Consider the following 17,327-nt stretch of genomic DNA (forward strand, 5'->3'; position numbering starts at 1 on the left):
AAGGTTTTAGGATCCATAAATAAGTGGTTCTCCTCCTCCTAATAACGGCACTAAGGATAACTGGGAGAAATACCGAACTGGTCATTCAGTCATAAACAAACATCCTTCATCCTAAAATCTCCAGCTTATGCAGTTTAGTTGATTCATTGCCTCTTACAATATACCACTTATCCCTGACCACAGAAGATTTCATAGAGCAGGTACAACCGTGTGTCAATGTCTTGTTAACATTTTGGGGAGTGGGGAGAGCAGCTTATAGCTCTCTGACCTTTTGAGAGTCTTGGGTTGTTGTCGGGTGCTTTTCTGAAGTGTTGTATAATGCCACCCTCAGTAAGCAGCACAGCAAATAACTCCTTTCTGTGATATTTATAAAACACACATATTCACATGGCTGCAGGGGAAGGCAATGCACTGGTGCTGGCTATTCATCAGCTTATTGTGAAAGCTTTTTACCTAGAATGATCCCCCGCTTCACCCGGCAACCTCGAAATGTAATTCAGAATAGAGAAGCAGCAGCATTGTTAGCCTTGTCTGCTGGAATTAAGACGGAGGGCACGTCTGCATCACAGACCACTGGTTTAAGAGAAAGCAAAGGAAGCCATGTTGCTCCATAGTTCCAAAATCCATGGTTGGGCAATACTTTTACAATGCCTGTTACAAATGCCCTGTTTAACTTCTGTCCTCCACTTGAAAAGGAACCAGTGTGCATTTAACTTCCGACTAGAGACCGGGAAACTGCTGGATTTTTTTTCCAAAAACGGTGGATCAGAAGAAGTGTATCTGAAGAAGTGTATCAGAAGAAGGTGTATCTGAAGAAGTGTGCTTGCACACGAAAGCTCATACCAAGAACTAACTTAGTTGGTCTTAAAGGTGCTACTGGAAGGATTTTTTTTATTTTGACTATGGCAGACCAACACGGCTACCTATCTGTAGGTGGATCAGACAGTGTGTGTGTGTGTGTGTGTGTGTGTACATGTGTGCTTTGTCCCAGCAATGTCAGGTGCAACCTGAAACTTGTATATGATCTAGTTGATCCTCACTTAATCCTCATGTTTTCAACAACCCAGTGAGGTAGGTCAGTCTGAGAGGCAGTGAACTTCACAGGCATTGAGAATTTGAACCCTGGCCTCCCAGGCCCTAGTCCCACACTCTAACCACCACATCACACTATCTCTCACCAGTATTGGGGTATAGATCTTTCAGGCGGCAATCCTATATGCACACTTACCCTGGCGGTGTGTCCCACTAAAATGAGTGTAAGGCTTGCTTCTGAGTAGAATTACACCGTAAAAGAAACTTCTCAGAACCCTCACCAAACAACAAGTTTCAGGATTCTTTGGTAGTAACCTCAAGAAGCTGGTATAATAGTGATAAATCTGTGTAGTGCAGATCAGCCCTATTCCTTTTTGGGGAGTGCAGAGAAGTTGAAATTGCATTTCTAGCCAGTTTTCTTCCAAATGCTGCTTAAGTTTGCATCTCACTTTCTCTATAGTGGAAGTCAGTCCGGGATACTGGGAAACTTCACTTCTTCTGTATAATTCCATGCTTTAAACCTCATGCTCTGTGGATTTAAATCCTGGCTATATCAGCAATCTCATCTACCTTTGTTGCCCTCCACATTCCATTCCTGCTTTCAGCCCCCTTTCTTTCCTTCTTAAACGTGAAACTTCCATTCATGTCATTCATGGCTTCACCAGGATTTAAGGAGGAGAGATATTGCTGGGTGTCATCAGATTATTGATGACATCAATATTTTATTTCATACCACTTGTCATTTGTCCAGCTACCTTTATTTCTTCCTTTTAATCCTTCTCAAAAATCCTGGACAGTGATAGCTTCACCTTTTCTGCATCATCTTCTACCGGCTCATCTCCTCATCTACCTGATCTAAAAAACCAAACCTACACTCCCTTCAAAAGTCAGCCCCATTGTGTTCACGGGAATTTAATCCTTAGAGCAGCGTCCCCCAGCCTGGTGTCCTCTGTTATGTACTGAGTTGAATAGGATCCAAAATGCAGCAGTCTGATTGGTCCTAGAACAATAGGATCCAAAATGCAGCAGTCTGATTGGTCCTAGAACAATGGGATTCAGAATGCAGCAGTCTGATTGGTCCTAGAACAACGCAGCAGTATGATTGGTACACAGGAGCCACCCAATCCAGCTCCAGATGGAAGTGAATCCACAACCTGATTGGCCTACAGGAGAATTCCGGAATTAGCCAATCACGTGTGGCCCATTGTGTAAATAATGTATATAAAGCAGATATTTTGGGGGAACATTCATTCCTCACTACTATGAGCTGAATAAAGAGCATGAAATCCACACTCAACTCTGAGTATATTTCATCCTCCAAATGTTTTGGACTACAACTCCCATCAGCCCCAGACAGCACATTCCCTGAATTGGGAAATGGGTGGGTGTAGCCTGGCTCTGAAAATTCTCTCTGGCCCAGATTGAGACAGCTCAGCATTTTGTGCAACACCTAGTACATAGCTGGCACTAAATCAATCACCATCTCGCTTTGCATTGGCACATAGACATTTTGAGAGAGAGAGAGAGAGAGAGAGAGAGAGAGAGAGAGAGAGAGAGATGGACATTGGAGGCAAGGTTCCCTGTGGAACCTGCTGCCTGAGGCAACTGCTTTACAGCATGATGAGTCAAGTGTTTACACAATCACAGAGCAAGTTTCTGGAACTTTGGCGCTGGCTGCATTGGAGGCGAATTTCACAAAGTGTGAAACCGTCAAAGAAGAAAAGAAACAGAAGCACCAGATTTGGCCAGAGCAATGCAAAGGTATGTGTGTACTAACCAGAAGAGATACTATGCTTGCTGTAGACTTAACAGGACCACACTTGGCAGCCGCGGAGTGCTGGCAGGGGGTCCCATGCTGATGCTGGCTTTGAGCCAGACTTTTATTTTTTCTTATTCCGAACCCCACACGCCCGAGCAATTTCAGGCAACTTGATCTGCCCAGCCTTTGGTGTCACTCTGGGGCAGGGATGGAAAACCCAGGTGTGGTCCTCCAAGCCCCCACCCCCACCCTCCAGGAGACTCCACAGCTACACTGTCTCTCCCCAGACCACAATTTTCTCCGATCTTGCTACATTCTCCCACTGAGTGCTTTGCCTGTGTCCTTGAACCCTGACAATGCCTCTCGCTTGCTGGACACAGGATGGAGGAAGAAGGTAGGTGGGTGGGTGCAGAAACTATTCTACTAGGTCCGGCTCCAAGGGCCTTCTGGCGGTTTCCTCCCTGCGAGAAGTGAAGTTACAGGGAACCAGGCAGAGGGCTTTCTCGGTAGTGGCACCTGCCCTGTGGAACGCCCTCAAGGAAATAAACAGCTATCTGACTTTTAGAAGACATCTGAAGGCGACCCTGTTTAGGGAAGCTTTTAATGTTTGATGTTCTATTGTGTTTTTAATACTCTGTTGGGAGACACCCAGAGTGGCTGGGGAAACCCAGACAGATGGGCGGAGTATAAATAAATAAATTATTGTTATTATTATTACTACGCAAAGGTGAGATTCACAGTTGTTGCTCCACCCACTTTCCTATCCTTGCCGTGTGACACTCGGAAGACTGCCCAGAAGGGAATGCCACGTTTGGGCTGAAAAAAGGATCCTCAAGCCAGCTCTGGGGCATGATGGGAAATTCAAAGGGTGCAACCAAGGCAACCAGTTTCTGCTTGGAGCAATAGCCACCACAGCCAGGGATGCTGATCACTAGCACCCACTATTGTGACAGCATAATTAGGAGAGACATACACAAGCGCTTTAATGGTACTTTGCCCGCTGACAAGTACTTCTTTTGAAGCAGGTTACATCTGAGATATACCAAAGTTAAGTAGCCTCAGAAAAAGCTCTGTTGGTTTCTTGTCCACCAGATGAAGCAATAAAAGTCAACAAAAACAATGGAACTATCCTAAGCATCTGAGGACCATCCACCAATATAAACATTTGTTTGGCTGCCATAAAAATGAAGAAGCCCGCACTATAAAAGCTTAGGAACTAAAGGGGTGGGTCATTTGCTATTCCTGTCCATGAATGGGAACAAATCACGGGTAGCTTACAGGTTATCTGGAACATAGTGAGCACTGTTTCTGGAAGGAGACTGAGCTCAATCACATGAAAAACTCCAGGTGGCTTGCTTGGCAGTCTCTTCTCTCTCTCTCTCTCTCTCTCTCTCTCTCTCTCTCTCTCTCTCTCTCTGCCAGTCCTTGCTTTCCTTGGCTTCACAGTACATAAATATTAGCTAACACGCTGAGCAGTTTCTTTCAAATGTACTTTCAGGCATTGCGAAAACTGTCCCAGGCCAGCTATCACTTTTGTCAAACTTTGAGCTGTTCTGAGCAGATTTCATGACTCGGTTTTTCCAGTGGGAGTGGAGTGGTTGAGAGACCACAGGGGTGAAACAGAGTGTATTGTTCATTTAGATTCATGGTCCATCACCTTCCTGGCTCAGAGTACAGGACTGGCAATATGGGTATTGTGACACGGGAAGCTGCCTTATTCCAGACCAAGTCATTTCTGTTTCATTCCAGTTATATGTGGGGAGGAATAAGCCACTTGCCTCCTGAAAACCTAAAAACATCAAAAGAGCCAAACATTTAGGGAACAAGCACTCACCTAGTCATGCATCCTCTTCACTCAACAGCCAACTACAGATGCTTATGGGAAAGCTGGAAGCAGAACTTGAGTGCCAGCTTGCTATGGCAAAGTCTGATAACTTCATGTAGGTTTTAAGGTTAAGGTTCAAACGGTTAAGTTGCTCAGCCCTTCATTGAACTGCTACCACCTGTGGAAGGATTAGGAAGCCATGCTGCAAGATCTGGACTCCATCCAAACACAGGTGTAAAGATGCTACTAAATCATATTTCTTAAAGCCATGACAGCCTCCACTGCATCTTCAATTCTTCACCAGTGTGGTGTAATGGTTAAGAGCGGTAGACTCGTAATCTGGTGAACCGGGTTCAATTCCCCGCTCCTCCACATGCAGCTGCTGGGTGACCTTGGGCTAGTCACACTTCTCTGAAGTCTCTCAGCCCCACTCACCTCACAGAGCGTTTGTTGTGGGGGAGGAAGGGAAAGGAGATTGCTAGCCGCTTTGAGACTCCTTCGGGTAGTAATAAAGCGGGATATCAGATCCAAACTCTTCTTCTTCAAAAGAACACAGACCTTGGGAGAGTGTCTGGAACCCCCCTGGAATATTGCTACTGCTCAGCAAAGAGTGAGGGGTGGCACCCAACTTTTGTAACAATATGATGATACCCTAACTAGGATTCTGTGAACCTAATGGTCCCTTTCCTTCACAGTTTTCAATCCAACAGAGCTTTCCTCCAGCAGAAGGGGAGGAGCCCATTTTTGCTGGTAACCCTTCCCAGTGTACCTCCTGAGTCACCCAACATGCCCCCAAACTTCTGGAGAAGATTTGGGGGGGCAAGGGAGGAGGGCTGCAGTGAGAAGGGCAAACTGGCAAGAATAATCTCCACCACTGGTAGGAGCAGCCCATGAAGGAAACACAGCGTTCCAGCCATAGTCACCGCCTGATCTCTCGATGTGCCCAAATCGATGTAAACAGCTTGTCCACAAAGGCTGGGAATTTGAAATGCAAATAGGAGATTGGGCAGAGGAAGATTACTGGTGCCCTGGCTTCTGAAGTCACCAGGGTTCCTGAGTGGTGGGAGACAAGGACATTATTCTTCCCATTGCTGTTGTTCTTGGGGGGATGAGGCGTTTGTCAGGGTTTCAATTTCCCGAAGGACAGCAGATTACCTTTCCCTCCCAGAGGGGACTGGGCAAATGCTTTCACAGACATCTGGATCATTACTGTAATGTAGGGACTGCTGTCAAACCATGGTGCTCTCTCAATTTATTTCACATTGTGTTCCTGTTCATTCCAGTATGCACCACATAGCATTTGTGCCTCTGTTGCTACTTAACAATGCCTTTCTTCCTGCTTGCTCAATATTCTTCCCAATACATTCTTTCCTTGCAAGTTAACTTTTCAGCAGTAGAGGCAGCCTTTTATCACATGGCACCTCGTGTGTTTTTTTCTTTTCATTTTCATTTAATCCATGCCTTATGAATCTGTTTTTGATCATTCTCTGTTCCAGCCTCCCTCTGCATCACAGAACTGAGCTATTTAAATTCATGCACTCTGTTCCTCACCTTCAGACTGTTTGTGTCCTCATCAGGAGCCTTATATTTAGGTTGCAGCATCTTCGGTCCATTTTATCCTCTACAATTTCTAAAGTCCTTCAGCCCCAACCCCTTTTATAACCTAGCACACCATTCAAATTTTATGGCTATAAATAACACATTCTTCCTTTGGATACCTGCAGTTATAATAAGATTTAGCATTAACATTTTATACTATTTCCGTAATCCTTAAAACGATTTTGTTAGCCAGTGTTTTTATCCCCATATTACAGATGAGCAGCTGAGGGCAAAAGAACAGTAGCTTGCCTAAGGTGAATTCATATCAGGGATGAGATCTGAGCCAGGGATTTCCTGAGTCACAGCTCAGGGAGCAATTCTAAATATGAGAAGCCAATGGAATTTATGCTGGTTTAAGTTAAGATGGCATAAAGTATGCCAGATCTAATCTCCATTCAGGAATGGGGCTCCTGCTAGTTGAGCTGCCATGTCTGGCAGAAGGAGAGCAAGCCTTTAAAGTAGAGTTTGACTTATGCCACCCTTTTTGGCAGCGTAAATTTTGCCAGGTCACCAGGTCATGTGACCAAGATGTGTTAGTATCCAGCATAGATCCCTCACTCTCAGTTCATCCAGTTTAGCCTCGGTTCAGCCGGGAAGAGGGAGTTACACTAGCATATCTCTGGCTGAGCAGGGGTGATGACATTATGTTTGCGTAACCCAGCTGTGCCCTGAATTGGCTGGTTGAACTGGACACCTGCTGAATCCTAACTTGTTTATCTCCACAGATGTTAGCCATTACATGACACTTGCCCTCACATCCCCTGTTGACATGATAGCAATGGCCCATGTTTCTAATGGAAGCCTACTGGTCCTGCCAGGCAGTTCAGATTTCTTGTAGCTCATCAAATCAGCTATTTTGGAACAGCAAAATTTTCAACCTGACTGGAATTTCCACTAGGTAAATGGGCAGGCAGGAGAGAGGGCAACCTGGGATACTATTCCACCCTTGAGACAAATGGTTAAACTACATGGTTCTCCCCTTCTCCAAGTTATCCTCACAACAACCCTGTTAGGCTGAGAGTCAGTGGCTGGCTCAAGGTCATGCAGCAAGATTCATAGCTGAGCGAGCCTCCCAGGACCTGATCAGGCACGCAAACCACTTCTCTGAATAATCTGAATACTGCGATAAACATGGGACATCTATTCAACTGGCCTCAGGAAGTTGCACAGTATTTTCCCCCCAGCTCGGATCACAGATTTATCAGTATTATACCAGCTTCTTGAGGTTACTACCAAAGAATCCTGAAACTTGCTGTTTGGTGAGGGTTCTGAGAAGTTTCTTTTACGGTGCAATCAGAAGCAAGCCTTACACTCATTTCAGTAGGACACACCGCCAGGGTAAGTGTGTATATAGGATTGCCGCCTGAAAGATCTATACCCCAATACTGGTGAGAGATAGTGTGATGTGGTGGTTAGAGTGTGGGTCTAGGGCTTGGTAGATCAGGGTTCAAATCCCCACTCACCTATGAAGCTCACTGCCTTTCAGCTCTTGTATAATCAGCCGTCTATTTAGCGCGAAGGGACATCTGAAAGTACATGCAATTTGTTGTGCATCAACAAATGAGTGATAGGTTTGTTATAAAGACCTAACAATTTTAAAAACTGAAATGCGTACACCAGCAAAAACACATAAATGCTGGAGTCAGTATGGAGTCCCGAGGTTAACATACTGGTGCTCGCTTCGGCAGCACATATACTAAAGTTAACATACTGACCCTAACTGACTCAGAGAAGAAGCAGGAAGGAAAGGAAGAATATTGTAGGTAGCCTTTCGGTCTGTCCCTCCCCTCACTCAGTTCAGGCAACTTTCTGCAAGTGTTCCTGCTTTACTCCCACAGTAGAATGGTGGCCTTTTCAGATTTGCTCCTCCACATCCTCAGTAAATATGTGGAGTTGGAACAAAGAAGTGTCCACATTGGGCCCACCTGCGTTGTCCATGGCCACACTCACACCGTGGATATCAAGCACAATGATACCACTTTGAACAGTCACGGCTTCCCCCAGAGTATTCTGGGAGCTGTCATTTGTTAAGGGTGCTGAGAGTCATTAGGAGGCCCCTATTCTCCTCACAAAGCTGCAGTTCCAAAGTTCCTAGGGAAGAGGGATTGGTTGCTAAGCCACTCTGGGAATTCTAACTCTCGGAACAGGAGGGAGTTTATTTAATCCAGTCCCCATCTCATTACAGCACATTCAGAAACTCTGCAAAATCTGAGCACCTGAACAGCTTGAATTCATAGACATTCAAAGTCCACTCACAAGATCACACAGCTTTTAGGTCCAGGTGAGGGGTTTGCCTTGCTTCTCTTCTTGCAGAGAATGCAAGAACCCCATTCAAAAGACTAGGGCCCCACTGCACAATGAAAATGAAATATTTTAAATAATAATGAAATATAGTGTGTTTTCTGGCATGCAGGGAGAGGTGCATGCAGCGCAAGTTCTGGGACTTACTCTGCTTTTTAAGCACATATGGGTTTAATCAGGTCTGTCAGCAAACTTTTCCTCTTTATTAATGTGCATGGAAACTGCATTCTCTAAAACCCAAGTGGTAGAAGAGGATATGTCTCCAAACTGATAATGCTTCACATCACACAATAAATTAGTTTTGGCTTCAGAGGCTGATCAGCCAGCTGGCCCCATGTGCCAAGCTATTTTCAGATACTTCAAAATTGCTTATTGGTGTTCCCATTCTTAAAAAAAGCCTCATCCTCTAAATCTGCCTTCCCCAACCAGGAGCCCTCCTGATAATTTTTAACTACAGTTCCCATCAACCCTAGCCAGCATGGCCAATGGTCAGGCATGTTGGGAGCTGTAGTCCTACAGCATCTGGAGGACACTGGGTTGGGGAGGGCTGCTTCAATAAAAGGGTCTAACACTCATAGGCTGTTATGTATTGCCCCTTTTCATAGACCCACAGGACCAAATAAATCTATTAGACTCTATGTACTGATTGAGTATTTGCAGTTTGTTGCCTGCAGTATTCTGCAAGCCAAACTACACTTTGCAAGGAACACTTCGTTGCACATCTTTTATGATATGTCTGAACCAGGTGCTCTAGTTGGAGGATGCTACTGAAACCCAGTTCAACCCATAGCATCTTGTTGCTTCGCACATTTTCACAGGATGCTTGCCCACAGTCTGTTTTGTTTCTGCAGAAGGAGAGTACACCTGTGCTGGCATTCATCTGTCTCAGGAAGCAGTGGGGGAGTGTGCCTTGGGGGTGAGGTCAAGCTGTTGGAAGGTTGCAGCGCCTGCTGTAGCTGTAGAGACTGATACAGGAGAAACATGTTTTGTTGCAGCTGGGGCAGGTGAAGGCATCCGGTTGTGCTGCTGCAGATGCACCATGGCGTTTCTTCTCTCTGCGCACCTCCCAGCATTCATTTCTCCTCTGGTCGCTGCTATGGATGCATGACCTGACTGCCGGTCTTCAGGCGCTGTGGATTTCTGCATGGAATACTCTTGGAATTTACAGCAATACAAGCACACCAACAATGACATCATTGGTATGTACATAGCGCAAAATCATCTGCAAATACCGACCTTCATCCAAGGATCATAGGCTGGCTTACAGGTTAACAACACAAAGATACATAACACAATAACAAATAAAACAATACCCGCCCCACAGCTTAAAAGGTCATAGATTAAAGAGGAATGTTTTCACCTGACACCTAAAGATATGTAATGAAGGTGCCAGGCAAGCCTCCCTGGGGAGAGCATTTCACAGTAAGCCTAGCAGCCATTCTAGGCTCCAGTTTTGGAACCCAAGATGGCCAGCCTAGAAGCCAGTGGATTGCAGAAATCAATCCAGTGGTTCAGCAGAATTTGCTTACTGGTGTTCCTACCAAAAAAAAATTCTAGATTCCAACCAATCGGTTCTCCACATGTTTCTCGTCTCCCACCCAGCACCAGAACTATAGGGTAGGCCTTCCTGCCCTCTCCCACCCACTTATTTTTTTCTGGTGCTAGCCGACTGCAAGCACGCTCAGAGTAACTACCGTCAAGTGTTGATTGAACAAGTTACTTGGAATCAGCCTCAGTCTCTGCAGTGGTGAACAATGATGGCAAAGTTGATAATGAGGAGGAGTAGTGGTGTACTAAAAATACTGAATGCCATACAAAAATAAAATGAAGGCAGGTTCCCTTCTTGCGAGCTCACGACTTCAGCACATTGGGTTGCATCCAATGAAGTTATTGCATCCAGTGAAGGATCTTCACTGGCTCGCAGTACGTTTCTGAGCACAATTCAAAGTCTTTGTGCTGACTTTTAAAGCCCTAAACGGCCTTGGCCCAGTATACCTGAAGGAGCGTCTCCATACCCATCGCTCAGCCTCCTCCGAGGGTCTTCTGCTGGTTCCCTCACTGCAACAAGCAAAGTTACAGGGAACCAGGCAGAGCGACTTCTCGGTAATGGCGCCTACCCTGTGGAATGCCCTCCCTTCAGATGTCGATGAGATAAAGAATTACACAACTTTTAGAAGATATCTGAAGGCTGTCCTGTATCAGAAGGTTTTTAACGCTTGATGCTTTTGGATATGCTGTAAAATGCCCAGATGGGCGCAGTATAACAACAGCAACAACAACAACAATCCTGCTCCAACAAAGCCTTTCACTTGCACAATGGAAATTCCCCTCCCTGTCCTACCCCATTCACAGCCTCCAAATCTATTCTATGGTTTCCTTCAACCCTCTGGAGCAGATCTGGGGGGCACAGGGGGAGAAGAGAGGGAGGGGAAATTATGTTGAAGAAGCGTAAGTCCTCACACAAGGGGGATGACTTTGTCAGATACAGCCCAGTGCATTGTGTAGAGCATTCTGTACTTGTGAAAATGTTTCGTCCCAGCCTTAAACAGAAAGCAAAAAACAAAGACTACAACTGGTTATTTATAACCTCTGAAATGAGATTATTTTAATTCGGAGAAGGCCATCAGTTGTGGAGAAGACTCTCAGCTTTTAACAACTACAAGATGTAGAGCTCAGAAACTGGTTCACTCTCCTTGTTCAGGGGCTCAGAATCAATTCCTGAGGTGAATTCCCCACCCCATCACTCAAGGGCACTGGTGCCTAGGCCATTTATAATGGTTATTAACTTACAAGTCTTTTTCTGAGTGAGAGCTTACTTGCACAATGAGCTGGTTTACTGTATAAGCTCACTGAAGTTGACCTAACCAACCTTCAGCATTAACACTGAAAACATTTGAAAATCATTGTAGGCCTCTATTGAAGTTATGCTTGAATGGCTTATGCCGAAAACTTTTGAAAAGGAACAAATGTTCTTCCTAGAAAACATAAGACAATGAAATCTGTAGATGCATGACTTCCAAGTGTCCCGATTTTCCAGGGACAGTCCCGGAATTCCAAAACCATCCCAGCTTCAGATTTGATCGAGGAATGTCCCTGTTTCCAGTGCTGTTGCCACTGAGCTCAGGGAGGAGGGTGAGCTTGTGCCTGTCCCAAGCAGCAGTGACGAGGGATTATCCCATTGCCTCTTCTGTGGTATCTCCATGGCCACTGCTGCTGGCCTCCTCCCTGGGGCAGCTTATAGCAGCTGCTGGAAGGCGAGTGAGGAGAAACAGAGGCTGCCACTGCCGAGGCCCAGCCCTGTGTGACACACTGGATCTGAGGGGACATGAGAACAAAGGAGGGGATAAAGTTCTACATTGAGGTCGGCTGCCCCTGCGGATCCTGCCACCTGAGGCGGTCGCCTCACCTTACCCCATGCATGGGCCGGCTTTGACCAGTGACCTGAATAGCTGCAAATAATAGCTCAAGAACATTCACAAAGGACCCAGCTGTACAGCTGTGAATATAACGTTTTGAGTGCGTTTTAAGTGCATTATACAAATGTAATACTAGATGGTGCTGATGAGCTAATGGCAAATTCCATATATATTTTACAACATGGTGTTTTTTGTTTTTAAAAAGGCATTCTCTCAGCATTTTTTTATACCTGTGTAGATTCAGCCAAAAGTGTGTAGCTAGCTTGCCCCTTCTTCTAGAAAAACACAGACAAACAAAACAAAAGCCTATGGTTACTTCTTTGAGTCAGAATAGTCTGTCGCTGTGCAAAGCTTTGCTTAGTTCTAGGGCAAATTAGATATGACAGAAGGCGGCATCTCTGTTAAAACTGGGCCGTCACCAACATTCTATAAAGAAGGGGCAGCCGGCATGGTGTATTCCAAATGTCGTAGAATGTGGACTACACGTCCCATCATTCCTGACCATTGGCCATGGTAGCTGGAGCTCATGGGTGTTGGAGCATGTAATGTCCACAGAACACCAGCCCTGCTATAAAGCTGATGATAGGGGCAACCCGGTCAGATGGGCAGGGTACAAAAAAAAAGTTGTTGTTGCAATTTAAATAATAGCATGGGCTGTGTGTGTGTGACCCCCTCTCCCTTACCCAGGCTGAAACTCCTTCTCCTAAGTCATTTCCCCCCTGAAGTTTAAATTGCCCTCCACAAACACAGATACAGTGGAACTAAATTCGTTCCAGAGGTCCATTCTTAACCTGAAACTGTTCTTAACCTGAGGTACCACTTTAGCTAATGGGGCCTCCCGCTGCCACCCTGCCACAGGAGCATGATTTCTGTTCTGATCCTGAAGCAAAGTTCTTAACCCAAGGTAATATTTCTGGGAGTCTGTAACTTGAAGTGTCTGTAACCTGAAGCATCCGTAACCCAAGGTACCACTGTACTAGAGGAAACTAGCAAGACCCACATTCTGATACATGATCTCATCCCCTGTTAGCATCTGTCAGGAAACTACAAAGAGGTACAGACAGAAATCAGGCACAAAAGCAGCAAAAACCCTGTGAGGCAGTCAAGGCCTGAAGATGCAGTGTAGAAAGCCACAGAGAAAGCCCACCACACAGCAGATACAACTTCCCGATCGAAAACTAAGTAGGGAAAACAAGACACCCTGTTGCAACAATGAGGCCCCAGCTCGTAAGCAGGCCTAGAATGAATGCGTTCACTATGTAGGAAATCGTCTTGAATGAGACCATGCTAAGATCTGGTTCCCAGCCAAGATTTCGGTCTGGTAACTTTATGTGGGTGTTTCAGACAAGAGCTCACTCTCTCTTCCTTTCAAAGCGAGGTTTTTATACAAGCATTGCAGGAAGGAAATGTGCTTGGACTCCGCAGCAGCGAGGGTTCGATCAGATCCATATGAAGGCATTCAAGGCAAGCGCTTCGCTACCCCCAGAAATGTTGCTATTCATCATGATCTGAGTTCCAGTTAGATTTAAAGAAAGAAAAAAGAAAACAAGAGCAATATGTGAAATGAACAGAAGAGGAGGAGAAGGAAGAGAAATGTGAATTTTGCCACTAATGAACACAAGATTTCAGCTTTTGGAAGGTATTCTCCTGAGCTCGAAATCTGTCAAAATAACAGGATTGAGATAAATGTGAGAAATTGGCTAGTTATGCATTACTTGTAAAAGGAGGAGGAGAAAGTCATAGGGAGTACAATTGTAACTATTCAGCAGAAAGGGGAGCAGAAGGGAATGAACTGAGTAACACTAATTTTCAATCCTAATCGTCACCACATGGAGAAAATAGACTGATGCGTCGCTGAAATGCTTAAGATTGGATTGCAGTGCAAGTCATTGTGTGGGCAATTGTCATTCAGAGCTGATGGAAACTACTACCTTCCTAAAATAGCCAGGTCAACTGTTTACCAGGGTGGTTTGCTTCTCCCTCTGTTGGAAGAACACACAAGTGGAAACCAGAAGTCTCTTGTTACAGTTGTTTACAGATTTGCTGTGAAAGGTTCCCCCCCCCCCCACAGCAGCTCAACTGTTACAACACGGTGCCAAGCCTCTGCTAAGGGCTCTTTGGTCTGCGGCAGGCCACCATGGTCATAACACCATGGACCCTCAACTTTCATTTTTCTTGGTCATACAGTGGTACCTCAGGTTAAGTACTTAATTCATTCCAGAGGTCCGTTCTTAACCTGAAACTGTTCTTAACCTGAAGCACCACTTTAGCTAATGGGGCCTCCTGCTGCTGCCACGCCGCCAGAGCACGATTTCTGTTCTCATCTGGAAGCAAAGTTCTTAACCCTTGGTACTATTTCTGGGTTAGCAGAGTCTGTAACCTGAAGCATATGTAACCTGAAGCATATGTAACCCGAGGTACCACTGTACTTGTTTGCTCTGGATAAATGTAACAGCACTGTGTTGGGAGTGCAGTTTATCCACCAGTCATAATTGGGCATTCAGTAGGTTCATAATAAACTGTGTTAATTAAATGTGTCCACATCTGTCTCTGGAATTTGTATGGATATCTATCTGTCTGTCTGTCTGTCTGTCTGTCTATGAATGAATGAATTCCTTCTATGAATTCTGGCCTGTTCTCTTGGTTAAACATTTTAAAACTTGAGCAAAATTTGTGCATTGCCAGACATATACCACCCACTCTATTGAAGGGGGAGAAGGGAGGAAATAAGGAAAGGCCTTTGAAATATCATAAGAAAAACCAAACTAAGTTGCAAAGTAGCCCATTTGTGACTACTGGTAAACAGGTTTAGATGCACTCACAGCGGTGGAGCAAGCCAATCGGGTGCCTGAGGCCCCGTCACAGGGCAGGGCCAGCCGGGGCAGGAAGCTCCGCGGGGCCCTCAAGGAGTCTGCCTGCCTCCTCCCATTCAGCTGCCCTACAGCTGAGGGGGAGGCGGTGGGCAGACCGTCTGGGGCAGCGCAGAGCCTGTGGGTACTCAAGCCACCATGTCACTCCCAGGAGAGATGTGTGGCTCGGGCATACTGCAGGCCCCGAAGTGAGTGCCATCCAGCCTTTTGTCACCCCCCTCAGTGATTATTTTGCTAAGCCAACTAGTTGATCTGTACTAGTCTCACGGTCTCACCCCGGTAGCTGCATTGCTTTCAAAGATGTTCTTTTCCTGTACTGCTGTGGTGCTTATGAGCTGTTCTTGAGTCTTAAATGGATATTAATGGAGCAGAAAGCAAACTGAATTACCCAGTGGATTAAAAAAAAAAAAAGAGGGGGGAAGAGAGAGAGAGAGAGAGAGAGAGAGAGAGAGAGAGAGAGAGAAAGATCTCATTATCCAACTTGGGAAGCCCATAGGATGTTCAAACGCCATTTCTTCTGCTTAAAATAGCAGAACCTAATCTGCAATCCTCCTGTTTGCCAAAATATAATCTCATCCCCCCCACCCCCAGCCTCAGAACGCCTTGATAAGAAAAGCCGGAACAGACAATTGCCAGGATTCTTCAAGGCTGGCTGATTCGGCTAATATGCTTAAAGCCAGAGTAAACAAGTGTGTTGATCTGCCTGCCGGTCACAATTAAAAGGAGAACACCCAGCAGGCTTTGAAGTCTGCTGTTCAAGGGGCACCTGCTGAGACAGCCTTTGCATCCTAAAAGCCTCCACCATTAGCCCGTGTATTTTCCATCTTTTGCCCCCATCCCAGCCCATGAGTAAATGGGATGGAATTCTACCACAGCCAGTGACACCATTTCTCTCGCTAACTCAAAAGAGAAAGAACTGCACTAGCTGGCTATTAATATGCCTCATGCGCTGTTCATTATTTTAACAGAGAGTACCTTTTAGCACACTTGTCAAGCTGTCACAGATCTCCTTATTAACATGTCCTCCGTATGTTAGGTGTAACAGTGTTCACCTACTTAAATCTCTCACAGATTGTTGTGGGTTGTTGTTTTTTTTAAAAGAATATATAGATGATGAATAGAATGCTGTCAGCGCTCCATCTGTAGCCGCTACCTTTTCCTCTCTGGTTTTTTTTTAATTTCAAAATTTGCTTATATGGCCTACACCTGTGGTTTGCTGGCCACACAGTTTTATTCTCTCTGTTCTCCTTTTTTTGAGAGTTGCTTCTAAGTAGGAAAGAAATTAAGAAAGAGACCAACAAAAGACAAGGAAAAGGGCAAGTATAAACAACAAGAAGAAGAACTGCAGAAGGGACATGGAAGAGACTTAAGGGCCTCGGACATAAGGCTTCCAGGTTGATGGACTAGATGGAATAGACAGTAAGGACTGACACGATCCGAGACCAGGAAGAAGAGACGTTGGATGAAGATTGGAAAAAATTATAAATAAAAACTTTCTATTTGGGGAATTAGCTTAAAATTAATGAATATTAGGGAAAATGTTGGAATGAAACTATATGACTCTAGCAGAAATGATATCAGGAGTTATGTATATTTGAAAACTAAGATTTAAGCTTTAAAGTATTTTAGGGTAAGATAAGGTTAAATAAACTAAGGTAATTTGAATAACAGAATATGGGGAAAGATGGAAAGGATTTGTTGAGCTAATTATTGGGTTAAATTGTTAAGATAAATTTTGTAACAAAAATTGAGAAAGATGGAAAGAATTTGCTGAAATAACTAGTTGAACTGGAATGCAAGAAGGGAGGTGTGAGGAGGTCAATGAAACAAGCAAATGGAAGTTATAGATATGTAATTTGGGATTTGTGGGTTTTTTTCTGTCTTCCTTTTTTCTTTTTATCTTTTTGCTGTACTGTTGTACTGGTTTTTGCGTTTTCTTTTTTCTCTTCTTTATGTATTATTGTGTATGTATTATGTATATATATATATATATATTATTCTCTATAATTCTGAAACTACTAATAAATATTATTTTTTTAAAAAACTAAGTAGGGTTGGTTGAAGGAGAGGGACAGGGGAATGTGGCATCTGGTTTGGTTTTCTAAGCAGTTCCCGAGGATGGGGAGCTTCTGCCCTCCAGATGTTGTTGGACCCTGTAAGCTGTTGTAAACAAAATCTGCCCTTTTCCCCTTATGGGGTACCCAAGAGCCCGTATAGAGTCCTTACGTGGGTTCCCTATTGGTAGGAGAAAATAACAGAAGCCAACCAGAGAATATTGAGAAGCAAAGCAGCTAGTAAGCCTGATCTTTATTAAAGCTGTTGCAACAGGGTGCTCCCCTCACACGCAGGAGGACAGAGGAGGACCCAGAACAAAGGTGTGCCTGCCCTTACATAGACATTTTAAATTTCCTGCCCTGGAGCTCAAGACCACCCCTCCATACATCATACATACATCACAGAAGGGGTGTAACCCAAGAGCACCCCCCACAAACATCATACCTACATCACAGAAAAGGTGGTCTACA

General features: G+C 44.8%; 1 long non-coding RNA gene across 1 annotated transcript; it reads left to right on the forward strand.

Moving 5' to 3' along the window:
* Positions 1 to 2,755: 2,755 nt before the first annotated feature.
* On the forward strand, positions 2,756 to 16,301 carry LOC308471723. The gene is made up of 3 exons (XR_013983122.1): positions 2,756 to 2,793; positions 9,512 to 9,715; positions 16,061 to 16,301. It is a non-coding gene; the product is annotated as an uncharacterized lncRNA (long non-coding RNA).
* The last annotated feature ends 1,026 nt before the right edge of the window (positions 16,302 to 17,327 follow it).

This window comes from Podarcis pityusensis (assembly GCF_964106645.2).
Source record: "Podarcis pityusensis genome assembly, chromosome: 2".
In the NCBI taxonomy this organism is placed as follows: Eukaryota; Metazoa; Chordata; class Lepidosauria; order Squamata; family Lacertidae; genus Podarcis; species Podarcis pityusensis.